We start from the raw sequence: 18640 nt of genomic DNA on the forward strand, positions 1-18640 counted from the left end.
TTTTAAATAAAATTACATTTCAAAAAATCACTCTAGTTACTAGGTGAAAAAGAAGGGATGTGGTAAGCTGAAAAAAGGCCCACAAGAAGATATCCACATTGAATCCCATGAACCTGTGACTGTTATCTTATTTGCAAAAAGGATCTTTGCAGATGCAGTTAAAATCTTGAGATGAGGATCTAACCCTGGATTATCCAGGTGGGCACTAAATCCGATGACATGTGTTCTTATAAGGGAAAGGTAGAATGAGATTTGAGAAACAGAAGGTGAAAAGAGACGGACAGAGAGAAAGTGATGTGAAAACAGAGATAGACATTGGAGTAGCGCGATCACAACTCAAGGAACATCAAGGAAAGCCGGTAAACACCAGGAGTTGGAAGAATTCAGGATTGAATACATTCCACAGAGCCTCGAAAGGGAACGGGGCCCTGACCACACCTTGATTTCAGACTTCTGGCATCCAGAGCCATGAGAGAATAAATTTCTGTTGTTTAAAAGGACCAAGTTGTGATAATTTGGGTTTCTCTCATCATACTGTGTGGCTTGTGGGATCTTAGTTTCCTGACAAGGGATCAACCTGGGGCCCCAGCAGTGATAGCTCTGAGTCCTAACCACTGGACTGCCAGGGAATTCCCCTGTGATAATTTGTTATAGAAACCTCAGGAAAACTATTACAGAGGGTAAGAAAAGTAAAGAGATCCTTTAGGAGCCTCCTGGAGTAATCCACATGACAGCTGCCAATTAATGACGACAGTGAAGAGGGAAATACATTGTCAGAACAGAGATCTATTTCAAACTAGGACTTGGAGAAGATTGATATGGGTTAATGAGCACAAGCCTGAGAAACCTGGATGATGGCCATGCCAATTACTGACATAGGGAGGGAGCAGGTGTGCAGCTCACTTTTGAATATATTGTGTTTAAAATGCTGGATAGTCATCAAGAAGATATATAGAACAAAGTATTAGAGATACAGGAGAGAGGTATGGGCTAGAGATAAAAACTAGATAGTCCTGGGTATTTATATTTCATGCAAATCAGTGAGATAACGTAAGGGGAAAACAGAGAGAGAGAAGAGCATCTCAAATCTAGCCCTGAAGAACATCAAAGTGTAAGAGCCAGATAAACCCAGCAATTCCACGTGTGGGTAAAAAAAAAAAAAAAAAAAAAGGAAGTCACTCAGTTGTGTCCAACTCTTCATGACCCCATGGATTGCAGCCTACCAGGCTCCTCTGTCCGTGGGATTTTCCAGGCAAGAGTACTGGACTGGGGTGCCATCGCCTTCTCTGATGAATGAGTCTACCTATTTGTAAAAACGTGACTGATGAAAACAGTGCAATTGAAAGTAGGATCTTGAAGAGACATTTGTAGGTCCCTATTCTTAACAGCATTATTCACAAATCCAAAAGATGGAAGCAACCCAAGTGTCCTTTGATAGATGATGGATGAAGAAAATGTAGTATATACATACAATGGAGCAGTATTTAACCTCAAAAAGGAAAGAATATTTTTTAAACATTTCTTCAATGTGCTCCATGCCGCAACAAGATGAACTCTGAGAACATTATACTAAGTGGAAATAGCTAGACACAAAAGGACAAATATTAAAGGAGTCTACTAATATGAGGTATCTAGAGTGGTCACATTGCTAGATACAGAAAGCAGAAGGGTGTTTCAAGGAACTGAGGAGGAGGGAATAATGGGCAACTACCATTTAATTGGTACAGAGCTTCATTTTGGGAAGATGAAAAAAGTCATGGCGATGGTTGCACAACAGTGTGAATGAACTAAATGCCACTGTACCGTGCACTTAAAAATAGTTAAAATGGGAGATTTCATGTTAGGTATATTATCACAAATTTTTAAAAAGTAATACATTCTCATTGTGAAGAATTAAAACAACATGAAAGTTTATAAAGCAAAATACGGAAGTCTTTCCCCATGGTCACCCTCTACATGGACTTTAACACACTTGTGTTTGTAAGATACCTGATATCACACTGACATCCTTGCACCTGCATATCAGATGGCTATTTCCATAATTCTAGAGGTGGAATTGGTGGGTCAGAAGGTCTAAACCATTGCGTTTTGGCCAAACATCGAAATGGATACGTTTTTATTATATTTTAAGCCAGGGTTTACAATGAAAGGTAAGAATGCAGTGAAAGTAGGTAGTAGTAGTTTAATTAGTACAACCATAAAGAAAGCAATTTATTAACATTTGTCAGGAAGCTTAAAGATGCGCACACCTTTTACCTTACAGCAATTCCACTCTAGGAGTCTATACCTCAAAGAAATAAATGGATACATAATATTTAGCATTGTTTATAATAGTCAAAATTTGGGCAGAATGAATACTTTTCAATAAGCGAATAATCAAATAGGTTATGAAAAAAATTATGACTATCTTCTTGTTTAAATACTACAGTCATTAAAAATGATGGTTATAAGATTCTAACAACATGATTTAAATTGTGTAAAAAGAAATAATAACAAAGTGATATCAATGTATGTTTGGGATTAATGTGGTTTTTCTTTGTCATTTTTGCTGTAATGTGGCTTATTTTTGCAGAAAAAATATTTGTTTAAAGATTGGAAAATAGGGACTTCCCTGGTAGTCCAGTGGCTAAGACTCCAGCTCCAAATGCAGGGAGGCATGGGTTTGATTCCTAGTCAGGGAATGAGATCCCACATGCTGCAAGTAAGAGTTTGCATGCCACAACTAAAACCTGGCACAACCAATAAATAAATATAAACTTTTTAAAAATAAAATAAAGATTGGAAAATAGATAAAAATGAACAAAAGAAAAGACGCCAGGTAGAAACAAGTTTCTTCATGGAAATAGATATGCTGATGCTATACTTCATATGGAAAAATAAACACACAAGAACAACCAGGAAAACACTAGGAATGGACAATTTCTATAAACATTAAACATGCTATAAAGCCTTTCTAATGAAAACATTGGAGAAGGCAACGGCACCCCACTCCAGTTCTCTTGCCTGGAAAATCCCATGGACGGAGGAGCCTGGTAGGCTGCAGTCCATGGGGTCGCTAAGAGTTGGACATGACTGAGCGACTTCATTTTCACTTTTCACTTTCATGCATTGGAGAAGGAAATGGCAACCCACTCCAGTGTTCTTGCCTGGAGAATCCCAGGGATGGGGAAGCCTGGTGGGCTGATGTCTATGGGGTCGCACAGAGTCGGACATGACTGAAGTGACTTAGCAGTAGCAGTAGCAATGAAAACACTGTGAGGAATCCCATGGTGGTCCAGTGGTTAGGACTCTGCACTTTCATTGCCTAGGACGTGAGTTCAATTCCTGATCTGGGAACTAAAATCCCGAGTCGGACACTACTGAACGACTTCACGTTCACTTTTCACTTTCATGCATTGGAGAAGGAAATGGCAACCCACTCCAGTGTTCTTGCCTGGAGAATCCAGGGGACAGGGGAGCCTGGTGGGCTGCCGTCTATGGGGTCGCACAGAGTCGGACACGACTAAAGTGACTTAGCAGCAGCAGTGCAAGTTACCTTACAGACAAAAGTGTTTGAGTTTTATTACTGATTGTTTTAAACTGGTTTGTCATTTTTGAGTTTCAGCCTCCATTGGAATAGCCATGACTTTTCCCCTTCAGAAATTTCAACTCCTAGAAGAACACCCTGCTCAGGAGAAGTGGTCAGAAGTACCAGGAAAGACACCAACAGACTAGGGGTTCCCTCAGAGTTGGCAAAGCTGCTTACGCTAGAAGGTACACAGTATTGATAAACTTTCCCCAGGCTCCCTCTTCACAATCTTCTCTTGTTGCACTTACCTCATCCACCTTGCTGCTGCTAAGTCACTTCAGTCGTGTCCGACTCTGTGTGACCCCATAGATGGCAGCCCACCAGGCTCCCCCGTCCCTGGGATTCTCCAGGCAAGAACAGTGGAGTGGGTTGCCATTTCCTTCTCCAATGCAAGAAAGTGAAAGGTGAAAGTGAAGTCGCTCAGTCGTGTCCGACTCTTCAAGACCCCATGGACTGCAGTCTATGAGGTGGGGCCAAAACCAAACAAATGAAAAATACATTATGTGTACTGTTGTGTGAGTGAACAGACAAGACAGAAACAGAACAGAAAATCCAGAAATAGATGTCAGTACATATAGAACTTCATTATATGATAAAAGTGGCATCTCAAAACACTAGAGTTAGCCATTTTGCAAGGAAAGAGTTAAAATAGCAGATCTGGTTGCCTATGCCTACCTGTCTTCAAGGGAACCTAGAACCACAACTGACCTTTGATAAACCTCTTGGCATATGGCCTTCAGAGTGTTTGTGTCAGTAATTGATGGTCTTGCTATGTACACCTGGAGCAATGGACCATGCCGTCCCAGGTTGTCAGATTGCTTTGCACAAACATCAAGATTGATGATTTACATGCACCTGATTTCATTGCTGGGGTCCAGCCTGTTGCCATGGCTGGTTGTGTAGCAGGATATGCCTACTATATGACCAACTGCCCTCCACAAAAGACTCAGACTAAAACTCAAACAAGATTCCCTGGGCAGAGATATACCACATATGTCTGTAGTTTGATGTGTGTGGGTATGAGAAAGAGCATGTCCTGTGTAGTTGTGGAAGGAATAGATGCAGAAGCCAGCATTTGTCCTTTGGCCTCTGCCAATGTACATCTTTTTCCTGCTTGCTTTTGCCCTGCATACTTTACTGTCATAAACCTTAGCCTTAACTAGAAATTGCAACTGAATCTTGTGACTATGATTTATGAGTTGCCAAACTTGAGGAGGTTGCAGGACTTCTGAAACACTATTAAAAATTTTTATTCAGGTGTGATGGGTCTTCGTTGTGGCACCTTCGATTTTCCTTGCGGCATGTGGGATCTCTAGTTGTGGCATGTAGGATCTAGTTCCCTGACCAGGAATTGGGAGCATGGAGTCTTAGCCACTGGACCATTAGGAAAGTCCCATGGAACACTTTTGAAAATGATAAAGTTAGATCTATATCTCACACCATATATAAGATTCAGTCTCAAACTGATTAGAGAACTACTTGGAAACTATACAGGCTCTAGAGAAAAACATAGGTGAGTTCTTCTTTAACTTAGATGAAAGAAAAGGATTTCTATCTTGATTTAAAATCCAGATGCAATAAAATATTGTAATTATGACTTTATTAAAAACAAAACTTCTGCATGGCCCCCAAAATATAAATAGTATCAGAAGACAATGGACAAACTGGGAGAAAATATTTGCAACCCTTCTTGGATAAAGATCTAATAAATCTAACAGATTAAAAAAAAATTTTTTTTTAATTAGAGAAAAAAAGAAAACTTCATTCCCCAAAGTAATGTAAAAACAGCTCCCCAAACATAGAAATATGTTCAAACTCTCTAAAGAGAGAAGAGAAAACATAAATTAAAATGGTACTGAGATTACTGGGTTCTGGTCAGGACAATAAGAACTTTATTTACACTGTATTTCCACATTAAATACAGGTAAAACCTCTAGACAGAATACATGGAACAGCTATCTCAAATGTCAACAAACAGGTTAGGGAAGGAAACAAGAACTCAAAGTACCACTGAACCATCACTGCATTTTCCATTTTGTTTTTCCTCTGGTATCTCCTGGCCTGAATTCAAACACAAGCTAAAACTCAGAACTGTGCAGCAGGAACAAACAGCTAGAACTCTAAGAGAAATTCTTTAGTACAGTCTGAGTGTCAGGAAAAGGGGCCTCCATAGGTCACAGAGAGTGAGGGGAATCCAAAGTGTCCTTTGTTTTTGCTTTCCCATTCTGTCCCACACCAGTCCTAGGCAAATCCACAGTGGCAATGGAGCAGTGCACAGAGGAGGCCAAGCCAGCACCTTAAACTCTGAGACAACTCAACCCCAAGAGCAAGGGAGCACTCCTAGCGCTCTTCTCACTATTTATTCTCTTGCTGGGACCCAATGCAGTTTCAGTTGCAAGGAGAGCACAGACAGCAAGGAAGCCAAAGGACCAGGGAGATTAAGGCAGTCAATAAAATGTTCTCATAGAGTTGTTTATGTTCTCCTGGGCTCACCTTCAAGCTGCATATGTGAAAATAAGCAGGACACTGTGGGGTTCCTAAAACCGAGCTAGACCCTGTGGGGCTGTTACTGAGTCCAAGCTAGCTCTGCTTGCCCCATGACAGGCCAGTGAATCCAAGAGACAAGGAGTAGAGTTAAGAAATATGACTTTTTTGAGAAAGCCAGCCGACCAAGAAGATGGCAGACTAATGTCCCAAAATAACCATCTTGTCAGGGTCTGCATGCCAGGTTCTTTTATAGAGTCAGAGAGAGAATCAATGAGGAACTAAAGTCAAAAGGCAGGAAAGAGAGGGAGATGCGGTGAGGAAATAAAGTAAAAAGGGTCTTTGGTCTTGCAAAACATCTCCTGAAGGGCCAGCCTTTGGAAGTGGTGTGTTAAACTCTTCTTTTTGTTGTAGCTATTCACATATTCTGTGGAAAAGGTCGGTATTAATTCCAATTGCAAAGAAAGGCAATGCCAAAGAATGTTCCAACTACCGCACAATTGCAGTCAACTCACACACTAGTAAAGTAATTCTAAAATTATCCAAGTGAGGCTTCAACAGTACATGAACTGAGAACTTCCAGATGTTCAAGTTGGTTTTAGAAAAGGCAGAGGAACCAGAGATCAAATTGCCAACATCTGTCAGATCTTAGAAAAAGCAAGAGAGTTCCAGAAAAACATCTACTTCTGCTTCATTGACAATGCAAAAGCCTTTGACTTTGTGGATCATAACAAAATGTCGAAAATTCTTAAGAGATGGGAATACCAGACCACCTTACCTACCTCCTGGGAAATCTGTATGCAGATCAAGAAGCAACAGTTAGAACCGGACATGGAACAATGGACTGGTTCCAAATTGGGAAAGAAGTAAGTCAACGCTGTATATTGTCACCCTGCTTATTTAGCTTGTATGCAGAGGACGTCATGTGAAATGCCAGGCTGGATGAAACACAAGCTGGAATCAAGACTGCCAGGAGAAATAGCAATAACCTCAGATATGCAGATGACACCACCTTTAAGGCAGAAAGCGAAGAAGAACTGAAGAGCTTCTTGATTAAAGTGAAAGAGAAGAGTGAAAAAGCTGGCTTAATACTCAACATTCAAAAGATTAAGATCATGGCATCCAGTCCCATCACTCAATGGCAAATAGATGTGGAAACAATGGAAACACTGACAGAATTAATTTGTTTGGGCTCCAAGATCTCTGCAGATGGTGACTGCAGCCATGAAATTAAAAGATGCTTGTTTCTTGGAAGAAAAGCTATGACAAACCTAGATAGCTTATTAAAAAGCAGAGACATTAATTTGCCAACAAAGGTCCATTTAGTCAAAGCTATGGTTTTTCTAGTAGTCATGTATGGATGTGAGAGCTGGACTATAAAGAAAGCTGAGCACCAAAGAATTGATGCTTTTGACCTCTGGTGTTGGAGAAGACTCTTGAGAGTCCCTTGGACAGCAAGCAGATCAAACCAGTCAATCGTAAAGGAAATCAGTGCTGAACATTCACTGGAAGGACAGATGCTGAAGCTGAAACGCCAGTACTTTGGCCACCTGATGTGAAGAACTGACTCATTGGAAAAGACCCTGATGATGGGAACAATTGAAAGCAGGAGGAGAAGGGGATGACAGAGGATGAGATGGTTGGATGGCATCACTGACTCAATGGACATGAGTTTGAGCAAACTCCAGGAATTGGTAATGGACAGGTAAGCCTGGCATGCTGCAGTCCATGGGGTCACAGAGTCAGACATAACTGAGTGATTGAACCAACTGATTCACAGATTATCTCTATATGAGCTGAACAAAGCCTCTTTAACAGTTAGGCAGAGAGGGCAGGGTCCTCTGGGGGCAGGCCATTTTGTATGATTGTAATAAGAAAAGCAATATAAAGTAAGCCAAAGAAAGTTTCCCATATGAAGTCAAAATTTTCTTCTCCCTGCAACACCTGGGCACAGAAGCCTTTCTGTGTCCCCGTTCCTTATTTATAGGAAACAGACTCAAGGCCCTGTGAACTTCTCTGAGTTCAAAAGAAAAGATTCAAACAGTTGCTAATCAGGGAAGGAGTGGGATGCAGAGACAAGGGAGGAACAGCTAAGAAAAACAGTGCAGTCTTGAGGCAGGGTCCTGTTTTGCCTCAGTTCAGTTCAGTCCAGTCACTCAGTGTCCAAATCTTTGTGACCCCACGGACTGCAGCATGCCAGGCTTCCCTGTCCATCAGCAACTCCCAGAGTTTGCTCAAACTGATGCCCATTGACTCAGAGATGCCACCCAATCATCTCATCCTCTGTCGTCCCCTTCTCCTCCTGCCTTCAATCTTTTGTAGCATCAGGGTCTTTTCCAATGAGTCACTTCAATGCATCAAGTGGCCAAAGTATTGGAGATTCACCTTCAGCATCAGCCATTCCAGTGAAAATTCAGAACTGATTCCTTTAGAATGGACTGGTTTAATCCCCTTGCAGTCCAAGGGACTCTCGAGAATCTTCTCCAACACCACAGCTCAAAAGCATCAATTCTTCAGCGTTCAGCTTTCTTTATGGTCCAACTCTCACATCCATACATGACTACTAGAAAAACCATAGCTTTGACGAGATTACATTGTTGGCAAAGTAGTGTCTCTGCTCTTTAAAATGTTGTCTAGGTTGGTCATAGTTTTCTTCTAAGGAACAAACATCTTTTAATTTCATGGCTCCAGTCACCATCTGCAGTGATTCTGGAGCCTAAAAAGTCTGTCATTGTTTCCATTTCTTCCCCATCTATTTGCAATGAAGTGGTGGGACCAGATGCCATGATCTTATTTCTTGAATGTTGAGTATTAAGCCAGCTTTTTCACTCTCCTCTTTCACTTTCATCAAGAGGCTCTTTAGTTCTTCTTCACTTTCTGCCATAAGGGTGATATCATCTGCATATCTGAGGCTATCTATATTTCTTCCAGCAATCTTGATTCCAGCTTGTGCTTCATCCAGCCTGGTAATTTGCATGATGTACTCTGCATATAAGTTAAATAAGCAGGGTGACAATATACAGCCTTGACATACTCCTCACAATTTAGAATCAGTCTGTTGTTCCATGTCTGGTTCTAACTGCTGCTTCTTCATCTGCATACAGGTTTCTCAGGAGGCAGGTAAAGTGGTTTGGTATTCCCATCTCTTCAAGAATTTTCCACATTTTGTTGTGATCCACACAAAGTCTTTGGTATAGTCAATTAAGCAGAAGTAGATGTTCTTCTGGAACTCTCTTGCTTTTTCGATGAGCCAACAGATGTTGGCAATTTGATCTGCTTCCTCTGCCTTTTCTAAATCCAGCTTGAATATCTGGAAGTTCTCAGTTCACGTACTGTTGAAACCTGGCTTGGAGAATTTTGAGCACACTTTTTGCCAAAGTATGAGGTGAGTGCAATTGTGTGGTAGTTTGAACACTCTTTGGTGTTGCCTTCTTTGGGACTGGAACGAAAACTGACCTTTTCCGGTCCTGTGGCCATTGCTGAGTTTTCCAAATTGCTGACATATTGAGTGCAGCACTTTGACAGCAGCATCTTCTAGGATTTGAAATAGCTCAACTGGAATTCCATCACCTTCACTAGCTTTGTTCGTAGTGATGCTTCCCAAGGCCCACTTGACTTCACATTCCAGGATATCTGGCTCTAGATAAGTGATCATACCATCATGGTTATCTGGGTCATGAAGATATTTTTTGTATAGTTCTTCTGTGTATTCTTGCCATCTCTTCTTAATATCTTCTGCTTCTGTTAGGTAAATACCATTTCTGTCCCTTATTGTGTCTATCTTTGCATGAAATGTTCCCTTGATATCTCTTATTTTCTTGAAGAGATCTCTAGTCTTTCCCATTCTATTGTTTTTCTCTATTTCTTCACATTGCACACTTAGGAAGGCTTTCTTCTCTCTCCTTGCTATTCTTTGGAACTCTGCATTCAGATGGGTATATCTTTCGTTTTCTCCTTTGCCTTTAGCTTCTCTTCTTTTCTCAGTTATTTGTAAGGCCTCCTCAGACAACCATTTAGCCTTTGGCATTTCTTTTTCTTGGGGATGGTCTTGATCACTGCCTCCTGTACAATGTCACAAACCATCATTCATAGTTCTTCAGGCACTCTGTCTATCAGATCAAATCCCTTGAACCCATTTGTCACTTTCACTGTATAATCATAAGGGATTTGATTTAGGTCATACCTGAATGGTCTAGTGGTTTTCCCTACTTCCTTCAATTTAAGTCTGAATTTGGCAATAAGGAGTTCATGATCTGAGCCACAGTCAGCTCCTGGTCTTGTTTTTGCTGACTGTATAGAGCTTCTCCATTTTTGGCTGCAAAGAATATAATCAATCTGATTTTGATATTGACCATCTGGTGATGTCCATGCGCAGAGTCTTCTCTTGTGTTGTTGGAAGAGGGTGTTTGCTATGACCAGTGCATTCTTTTGGCAAACTCTATTAGCCTTTGCCCTGCTTCATTTTGTACTCCAAGGCCAAATTTGCCTTGGAGGCCATTTTGTACTCCAAGGCCAAATTTACTCCAGGTATCTCTTGACTTCCTACTTTTGCATTCCAGTCCCCTATGATGAAAAGGACATCTTTTTGGGGTGTTGTTTCTGGAAGGTCTTGTAAGTCTTCATAGAACTGTTTAACTTCACCTTCTTCAGCGTTACTAGTTGGGGCATAGACTTGGATTACTGTAAAATTGAATGGTTTGCCTTGGAAATGAACAAAGACCATTCTGTCATTTTTGAGATTGCATCCAAGTACGGCATTTTGGACTCTTTTGTTGACTATGAGGGCTACTCCATTTCTTCTAATGGATTCTTGCCTACAATAGTAGATATAATGGTCATCTGAGTTAAATTCACCCATTCCAGTCCATTTTAGTTCACTGATTTGCAAAATATCAATGTTCACTCTTGCCATCTCCTGTTTGACCACTTCCAATTTACCTTGATTCATGTACCGAACATTCCAGGTTCCTATGCAATATTGCTCTATACAGCATCAGACTTGACTTCCATCACCAGTCACATCCACAACTGGGTGCTGTTTTTGCTTTGGCTCCATCTCTTCATTTTTTATGGAGTTATTTCTTCACTGTTCTCCAGTTGCATATTGGGCACGTACTGACCTGAGGAGTTCATCTTTTAGTATTCTATCTTTTTGCCTTTTCATACCGTTCATGGGGTTCTCAAGGCAAGAATACTGAAGTGGTTTGTCATTCCCTTCTCCAGTGGACCATGTTTTGTCAGAACTCTCCACCATGATGCATCCATCTTGGCTGGCCCTACATGGTATGGCTCATAGTTTCATTGAGTTAGACAAAGCTGTGGTCCATATGATCAGATTGGTTAGTTTTCTGTGATTGTGGTTTTCAGTCTGTCTGCCCTGTTATGGAGAAGGATAAGAGGCTTATGGAAGCTTCCTGATGGAGAGACTGACTAAGGGGGAAACTGGGTCTTATTCTGATGGGCAGGGTCATGCTTAGTAAATCTTTAATCCAATTTTCTATTGATAGGTGGGGCTATGTTCCCTCTCTGTTATTTGACCTGAGGCCAAACTATGGTGGAGGTAATGAAGATAATGACCTCCTTCAAAAGGTCCCCTGCAGGCACTGAACTCAGTGCCCCATGACCTTGCAGCAGGCCACCACTGACCCACATCTCTATCAAATACTCCTCGACACTCACAGGGAAGTCTGGGCCAGTCTCTTGCGGGGTCACTGCTTCTTTCTCCTGGGTCCTGGTGCACACAAGGTTTTGTATGTGCCCTCCAAGAGTCTGTTTCCCCAGTCCTTTGTAAGTTCTGGCCATTCTCTGGCAGAGTTAATGGCAATCTCCTCTATGAGGGCTTATGCCATACCCAGGTTTGCCGCACCCAGAGGCCCTGCCCCTGCAGCAGGCCACTGCTGACCCATACCCCTGCAGGAGACACTCAAACACTCAACGGCAGGTCTGTCTCAATCTCTGTGGGGTCTCCTGGTGCTCACAAAGGTTTTGTTTGTGCCCTCCAAGCATCTCTGGCGGGTATGGGGCTTGATTCTAAACGTGATTTCACCCCTCCTACCATCTTTCTGGGGCTTCTCTTTTGCCCTTGGATGTGGGTTATCTTTTTTTTGGTAGAATCCAACATTCTCCTGTCAACGATTGTTCAGCAGCAAGTTGTAATTTTGGAGTTCTCGCAGGACAAGATGAGCGTACATCAGGCCCTGCACACACCTTATTCTTATAAGCAACCCCACTCCTGAACTATTGTTATAAAACTCCTCACCATATCCTCCTGGGTTGGGACACACAGCTTTTGAGGGTAGCAGTTTCTGTGTCCCCCTTTGCCTGGCAAAGAAATAAAGCGATTCTTTTCTACTTCAACCAAAATTCCGTCTCTGAAATTCGATTCAGCACTGGTGCCCAGAGGCCGAGCTTTCAGCATCACTCCTGGGAATTGAAGCCTTTCTGTGTCCCTGTTTCTTGTTTGCAGGAAACAGGCTTCAGCTTCCATGACTTCCTCTGAGCTTCACAGGGAAGGTTCTAACAGTTGTTAATCAGGGAGGGGAAGGGATGCAGAAACAAGGGAGGGGCAGACAAGAAACAATACTGCAGGCTTGGGCAGGGTCCTGGTTCTACCTCAAGGGATATACATAACAGTATTTTTTAGCAAATGGAAGATGTTAACAATTGATGAAGGTTTCTTTATTCCAGAGAGAAGGTCACAGTTTGATAACCTCAGGAATCACCGGAGCTCATCAGAAGACCACCTGAGGCCAGATTAAAGGAATGCAGGCCCTGCACACACCCTGATCCCTATCAGCAACCCCTGCCCTTGAAAGACTGCTCACCGAATGACCCCTAGGTTGGGACACACAGTTTTTGAGGGCATGACCCTACCATGTCCCCCTTTGCCCAGCAAAGCAATAGAGCTATTCTTTTCTACTTCACTCTAAACTCTGTCTCTGAGACTCAATTTGACAGTAGTGCACAGAGGCAGTTTTGGGCATCATACACATGCATCTGAATCTAATCAATGTTTCACAGGTTTTGAGAACTAATATACAAGGTATAGCACTATCCAGGTATTTCCTTAATTTGATTAAGGGCATTTACAATAACCCTACAGTAAACATCATATTTAATAGTAAACAACTAAGTATGTCCACTTCCAGTCTCCACTCATATTCAACACAATATTGTAAATTCTAGCCAGTGCAATAGAACAAGAAAAAGAAATAATGAGGCAAATAGATTGGAAAGGATATAATAAAAACTGTGACATAATAAGAAATATATATTTGGTTTCTACTTACCCCTCCTAATTTCCTGGCATGTAACTCCTAAACACTTTGGAATCCCTGAAGTAATAAGTGTCTTTTTGTATGCCAATAAGATGACTAAGGACTGAGGACTCCTGGATAGCTTCAGGGTGAGGTCTAGTTGCCAAAAATGCCAACCATGTGATTAGAAGGTTGGAAATTTCAGCCCCACCCTCCTGACTTCTGGGAAGGGTAGATGGGCTGGAAGCTGAGTCATCACTAACAGCCAAAGGTTTAAAAAATCATGTCTACATAATTCAGGATTGCAGGCAGATTCTTTATCATCTGAACCACCAGAGAAGCCCCCTACATAATGAAACCTCCACTAAAAGTGCTAAATGAAAGGGTTCAGAGAGCTTCTGGGTTGCTGAACACATGGAGGTGCTGGGATGGTGTTGCACCTGGTTAGGGCATGGAAGCTCAATTCTCCTTTACCCAAACCTCGCCCTGTGTACCTTTTCCATCTGAATGTTCCTGAGTTGAATTCTTTAATAATAAACTAGTGATCTAGCAAGTAAACTATTTGAATCCTGTGAACTGTTCCAGCAAATTATCAAACAGGAGGAGAGGGTTATAAGGACCTCAATTTATAGCAGGTTGGTTAGAAACACAGAAGGGCCATACTTATGACTGGCATTTGATGGGGGGTGGGGGTGGGGGCATATACTAACTACAGATTGATAGTATCAGAACTATCTGATATTGATACTATCTGATATAGTATCAGAACTATGTAGAACACCTAAGCTAGTGTCAGATAATTGGGAAGTATGGGAAGCAACCGGAGAAGGCGATGGCACCCCACTCCAGTACTCTTGCCTGGAAAATCCCATGGATGGAGGAGCCTGGTGGGCCGCAGTCCATGGGGTCGCTAAGAGTCAGACATGACTGAGCGACTTCACTTTCACTTTTCACTTTCGTGCATTGGAGAAGGAAATGGCAACCCACTCCAGTGTTCTTGCCTGGAGAATCCCAGGGATGGGGGAGCCTGGTGGGCTGCAATCTCTGGGGTCGCACAGAGTCGGACACGACTGAAGTGACTCAGTAGCAGCAGCAGCAGCATGGGAAGCAACCCACACACCTGGTGCCACAAGTATTGAGATTAGAGACGAATGAAACAGGTGAGTGAAAGTATGCTTTCCCTTTTATTTTCTCTATTCACAGAGGACACAATTGTCACTACTGAATACACACAAAACTTCTACAACAATGAAATGATTTAAGTGAGGTCACAGGATCCCAGGTCAACATGTCAAAATCACTACTATTCTTATATACGAGCAATGAATACAGTGCTATATCCATGGTGTCCATAAGAAAATACGAGAAAAACTCTTAACTGAAAATCACTCTACAAATTAACTGGCCCATAGTCTTCATAAATGTCAAAGTTATGAAATATAACCAAACATTCAAATTAAATGAGGCTATAGAGATAAGACAACTGCATGCAATAAATAATCTTGGATTTTCTTTTGCTAGAAAGGATGTTATTTGGACAACGGGAAAAATCAAAATAAGATGTACAGACAATTATTGAGTAGTATTGTAGGAATGTTTATTTATTAATTTTGGTAATTGTCCTGTGGTTATGTAAGAGAATGCCTCGTTTTGAGGAAATATATGTTGACATATTTAAAGGGCAAAAGGACATGTCTACAGCTTTTTTTGTGTATATATTATATATATATATATAGAGAGAGAGAGAGAGAGAGAGAGAATCATAAAAGAGTACATTGAACTGAACCGCTCTATATTTGTATATAGAGAGACCTATCTATCTATCTACCTACCCACCTACTGAAGGACAAAGTATTTGTAGGAAATGTTAATATTTGGGGAATGTGGGTGGAAGATAATTGGGAATTATTTGTACTACTTTTGAATTTTTCTGTAAATCTGAAATTACTTGTTTTAAAAGTTTAAAAAATAAATCTGGAAAAAAAAGTAAAGTGAAGTAGAAGAGGAGGCAGTGAATGACAAGGAAAAAGTCAACGAGTGGTCAGAAGAAGGAGGAAAACATATAAAGCTTTGGGTTTCTAAACACACAAAACAGTTTCAAGAACATGTGAGTTGGGGGTGGGTAGGAGGGAGGTTCAAGAAGGAGGGGATATATGTATAGAATCCCAGGGACAGGGGAGCCTGGTGGGCTGCCGTCTCTGGGGTCGCACAGAGTCAGACATGACTGGAGCGACTTAGCAGCAGCAGCAGCATATATATGATTTACACTGTTGTACAGCAGAAACCAACAAACATTTTAAAGCAATTATCATCCAATTAAAAATTAAAAAGAACATGTGACTGAGTGGTCCCGGGATTTGTCTTTAAGTATGAGTGTTACTCTCTCATTCTCCTGTCAGGAGTTAGATGTTGAAGAGGGAACGGAGTGCAATTCCTGATAATTAGGTCCCCCTCCCTCTTCTTCCCTTGGGGCTTCCCTGGTAGCTCAGTTGGTAAATACACCTGCAATGCAGGAGACCCTCATTTGATTCCTGGCTCGGGAAGATCCCCTGGAGAATGGATAGGCTACCCACTCCAGTGTTCTTGGACTTCCCTGGTGACTCAGACCGCAAAGATTCTGACTGAAATGTGGGAGACCTGGGTTTGATCCCTGGGTTGGGAAGATACCCTGGAAGGGGCCATGGCAACCTACTCCAGTATTCTTGCCTGGAGAATCCCCATGGACAGAGGAGCCTGGCGGGCTACAGTCCATGGGGTCGCAATCAGACACAAGTGAGCGACTAAGCACACATAGGTGTTCCTCAGAATTCCTTTCTGGATCTTCATTTCTTGCTCTATACACTATTTGGGGTAATTTTATTCACTCATATGACTTCAATTACCACCTATTTGCTGGTTTCTAAATCTGTATCTCTTGTCCAGGCTTTTTTTCTTCCTTACCTCTAAATCGTATGTGCTTCTATCTACTGGCTAGTTTCCATGTACACCTCCAGTAATCTCAAATTCAGCAAGTTAAATATTGAGTTCATAATCTTCCTCCCCAATCAGGTCAGTTCTCAGGGAATTATATCTCCATCCTTTTAGACACCCAAGCCAAATGCCAGGATGTCTGCCATGGATTTCTTTGCCCTCATCTCCCAAATCCAACTATGAAGTCCTGTGTCTACAAAATCTCTATATTTTATGAATTTATTCACATCTCCTCCAATATTTTTACTTTTAATAATAACTAGTCTGTATGGAGAAGGAAATGGCGGCCCACTCCAGTGTTCTTGCCTGGAGACTCCCAGGGATGGGGGAGCCTGGTGGGCTGCCATCTCTGGGGTTGCACAGAGTCGGACACGACTGAAGCAACTTAGCAGCAGCAGCAGCAGCAGCAGTCTGTCTGGAAGAGGGTGTTTGCTATGACCAGTGCGTTCTCTTGGCAAACTCTGTTAGCCTTTGCCCTGCTTCATTTTGTACTCCAAGGCCAAATTTGCCTGTTACTCCAGGTATCTCTTGACTTCCTACTTTTGCATTCCAGTCCCCTATAATGAAAAGGACATCTTTTTTGGGTGTTAGTTCTAGGTCTTATAGGTCTTCATAGAACTGTTTAAGTTCAGCTTCTTCAGCATTACTGATTGAGGCATAGACTTGGATTACTGTGATACTGAATGGTTTGCCTTGGAAACGAACAGAGATCATGCTGTCATTTTTGAGACTGCACCCAAGAACTGCATTTTGTACTCTTTTGTTGACTATGAGGGCTACTCCATTTCTTCTAAGGGATTCTTGCCCACAATAGTAGATATGGTAGTAGTAGTAGATATAATGGTCATCTGAATTAAATTCGCCTATTTCAGTCCATCTGAATGGAATTCACACATTTCAGTCCACAGAAGAACTATACAAAAAAGATGTTCATGACCCAGATAACCATTATCGTGTGATCACTCACCACAAAGCTAGTGGAGGTGATGGAATTCCAGCTGAACTATTTCAAATCCTAAAAGATGATGTTGTGAAAGTGCTGCACTCAATATGCCAGCGAATTTGGAAAACTCAGCCAAGGTCAGTCACAGGACTGGACAATGTCAGTTTTCATTCCGATCACAAAGAAGGGCAATGCCAAAGAACGTTCAAACTACTGCACAATTGCACTCATCTCACATGCTGGCAAAGTAATGCTCAACATTCTCCAAGCTGGGCTTCAACAGTATGTGAACCATGAACTTCCAGATGTTCAAGCTGGATTTAGAAAAGGCAGAGGAACCAGAGATCAAATTGCCACTATCTGTTGGATCATGGAAAAAGCAAGAGAATTCCAGAAAAACATCTACTTCAGCTTTATTGATTATGCCAAAGCCTTTTGACTGTGTAGATGACAACAAAGTGTGGAAAATTCTTAAAGAGATGGGAATACCAGACCACTTTACCTGCCTCCTGAGAAATCTGTATGCAGGTCAAGAAGCAACATTTAGAACTGGACAGGGAACAACAGACTGGTTACAAATTGGGAAAGGAGTATGTCAAGGCTGCATATTGTCACCCTGTGTATTTAACTTATATGCAGAGTACGCCATGCAAAATGCCAGGCTGGATGAAGCACAAGCTGGAATCAAGATTGCTGGGAGAAATATCAATAACCTCAGATGACAGGTTACAGATGACACCACCCTTAAGGCAGAAAGGAAGAGGAACTAAAGAGCCTCTTGATGAAAGTGAAAGAGGAGAGTGAAAAAGCTGGCTTAATACTCAACATTCGAAAAACTAAGATCATGGCATCCAGTCCCATCACTCCATAGAAAATAGATGGAGAAACAATGGAAACAGTGACAGACTTAATTTTCTTGGGCTCCAAAATCACTGCAGAAGGTGACTGCAACCCTGAAATTAAAAGACACTTGCTCCTTGGAAGAAAAGCTATGACCAACCTGGACAGCATATTAAAAAGCAGAGACATTGCCAACAAAGGTTCATCTAGTCAAAGCTATGGTTTTTCCAGTAGTCATGTATGGATATGAGAGTTGGACTATAAAGAAAGCTGAGCACTGAAGAATTGATGCTTTTGAACTGTGATGTTGGAGAAGATTCTTGAGAGTCCCTTGGAATGCAAGGAGATCAAAGCAGTCCATCTTAAAGGAAATCAATGCTAAATAGTCATTGGAAGGACTGATGCTGAAGCTGAAACTCCAATACTTTGGCCATCTGATGCGAAGAACTGACTCACTGGAAAAGACCCTGATGCTGGGAAAGACTGAAGGCAGGAAGAGAAGGGGACGAGATAGGATGAGATGGTATCCTCTGGGTGGTATCATTGGATGCCATCATTGACTCTATGGACATGAGTTTG

Source organism: Bos javanicus, chromosome 26 (assembly GCF_032452875.1).
Source record: "Bos javanicus breed banteng chromosome 26, ARS-OSU_banteng_1.0, whole genome shotgun sequence".
Classification (NCBI taxonomy): Eukaryota; Metazoa; Chordata; class Mammalia; order Artiodactyla; family Bovidae; genus Bos; species Bos javanicus.